Genomic DNA, 3,086 nt, shown 5'->3' on the forward strand with positions numbered 1-3,086 from the left:
GTTTCTAATTAGTCAATTACGACTGATAATGTCTGTTTATAACTAATGACTGATAATTACGAAAATACTCTTGGATAAATATTAGAAACAGTCCTCGCAGTGATAAACGTGTAACTTACAAAATACCTTGTAAAGACTGAAATAGGTTCTTCGTGGGGCCAACACAAGATTTTAAATTTAGAATTTTGCAACATAAATACTCTGTAAAACATGCCCAATTGTCTAATGCTTTGTTTGTTCATTTGTCAGGAAGTTATCCAAATTGGCTGGTATAGGGGGCTTCTTCAATAACGAATTGTAAAAGCATTTTTAACAGAAATATTATTGAATATGCTTTAAACAGATTATAAAATCGTGTAATTAGAACATTATTAGTAGTTGTGTAATTTAGATCCATTTTTGATTAATCAGTTTAAGGGCAATTTGAGTGGGATCATTGATACACATTAATCTCAATAATACCTTATTAATATCCCCTTATCTCATTACAGACTTTGTACCTCACCCTATCTCCCCTCTTTCCTACCAAAATATCCACACACTCACTGAACTGTAAATCAGTTCTTATTATAATCCCATTTTCTCATTAAAGACATTGTACCTCACCTCACCTCTTTCCTGCCTAAAGAGGACCCGGGCCTGTCTGGGCCTGGACCCGGCCCTGTCTGGGCCTGAACCCGGGCCTGTGGGTGCTTGTTCAGTCCTGTGGGTGCTTCTTTAGACCTTTGGGTGCTTGTTCAGACCTTTGGGTGCTTGGTTAGACATGTGGGTGCTTGTTCAGACCTGTGGGTGCTTCTTTAGTTCGGGCCATTCTGGGCCTGGACCCGGGCGTTTCTTGGCCTCCACCCAGCCCTTTCTTGGCCTGGACCAGGGCCTTTCTTGGCCTGAACCTGGTCCTATCTTGGCCTGCACCCGGGCCTTTCTTGGCCTGGACCCGGGCCTTTCTTGGCCTGCACCGGGGCCTTTCTTGGCCTGAACCTGGGCCTTTCTTGGCCTGGACCCGGGCCATTCTTGGCCTGCACCCGGGCCTTTCTTGGCCTGGACCCGGGCCTTTCTTGGCCTGCTCCCGGGCCTTTCTTGGCCTGGACCCGGTCTTTTCTTGGCCTGGACTCGGGCCTTTCTTGGACTGCACCTGGGCCTTTCTTGGCCGGGACCCGGGCCTTTCTTGGCCTGCACCCGGGCCTTTCTTGGCCTGCACCCGGGCCTTTGTTGGTCTGCAATCGGGCCTTTCTTGGCCTAGACCCGGGCCTTTCTTGGCCTGCACCCGGGCCTTTCTTGGCCTGGAACCTGGCCTTTTTTGGCCTGGTCCTGGTGACCATACAAAAGGCGGCTATCCAGCCTCAGCTATTTGAACCACCGCCCCGACGGCACCTTGATGGTAATCTTGGGCATAGCTATATCATCAAATTACCTCATTTTGTTGGGCCACGTGAGCAACACAAGTGCGAACAAGCTTGAATGGTCCTGAGGCATTTGTAGTGTCATCTTCAATTAGGAGACCCCCAAAATCGCATGAGGCCAGCCCATGACATCACCCTAGCAAGAGAAATGTTGAATAAAAACACTTGCATAATAGACCAATCCCAGGATGTAAGAAGATTACAAATTCTTGAAGCACTCCACATAAAAATAGAACAACCTACCATAAATACCCAAATTATGGAATTATTCATTCTATCCACCATGAGAGTAAGAACAAGACCGGAACATGAAGATGCCAACATAGAAGACACTACTCAAGATGCTATGCCTACTTCACCTGATTAATCTTGGCATGTGCTATGTCCCCTATTTCCGTTTTTTTTCTTGTACGCCTTACCTTTATCTTTATTCTTGTTCCATTTGTATACATCTACTTGTCTTTACCTGACCCCTTACTGGTATAAATCTAACACGCCTTGTATTTTCTTATCACTTGAGAATAAACCAAGTAGGTTCGAAACGTTGTGTAAATTTTATAATAAGTGTGATAAATAATACAGTTATTTATTTCTTATTCTGCACCTCGAACGAAGATGACTTTTGGAGAACGCCTCTTTCAATTAAAGTAAGATGCTAGAACACTAGTCAGAGGAATAGAAGCCCTAATCAAGAATATAATCAATACAAAATATGCCGTCATATTCAATGAAACTTGTATATAACTTGAGTTTCATTTGTCAGCTTTCACCCCGAAATGCGTCGTCGATAGTTTTTCATGTATAAGGTTTTTTTAGATAATATTTTTTTGGCTCAGTCGATGATAGTTATTGGACTAATAAAAACTCAATTAATAACACCGGCAATAATATAATTTAACAAACTATATATATGTACAGGTCCAATAAACCTACTAGGATGTATATTAATAACATATATAGCATAAGTTGGTATGGTATATTTAATACCATCCTAGAATAAATAAGTATGTATATAGGTCCAATGGAATGGGATCGACTGGGTCCTCATAAATATAATATTGAAAAACTACGAGCTTTCTAATGAGAATAATAAATACTTCATTTTTAAATTGAATATATAAATTGTTGTAATTCTGGATCAAGTTTTAAATGTAACTATTATTGCAAGAATTATTTAAATAGTTATAATATATCCTCTATAAAAGACGGTTTAAGTGTTGCTGTGTTTATATATTCAGTTTTTTCTCTGTAAAGAGTATATAAAATACGTAGGAAAATGCTCACAAAACTCCTAGCGAGATTATCTTCGCGATGGGAAAATAATTGTCGTTTATTACTTTACCCCTTGATTACGTCTAGATAATTACATAGATAACCATCTAATTTGTTACAATAATTAGTAATAGCTCAAAACAATGCCTTTAATTATTTTGTTAAGGATATGTTTTAAATCCTCGTAAATATCAGAAGATAATACCTAAGAAGTTTGAAAAGTGATTAATAACTGCCTATAAATAGATATTTCATCGAACAATTTCCTTATCCGTCTTCGCTTTCCAACGAAGTCAAACAGTTATTAATTAACACTGGCCCTAATAGTCAGCAATTTGCCTTGACTTTTATAAAGAAGTTTTGTTTTCACGTGAGAATGTGAAGCCAGAATTCCTGCCTATTTTGTATTCTGCC

Source organism: Procambarus clarkii, chromosome 10 (assembly GCF_040958095.1).
Source record: "Procambarus clarkii isolate CNS0578487 chromosome 10, FALCON_Pclarkii_2.0, whole genome shotgun sequence".
Taxonomy (NCBI): domain Eukaryota; kingdom Metazoa; phylum Arthropoda; class Malacostraca; order Decapoda; family Cambaridae; genus Procambarus; species Procambarus clarkii.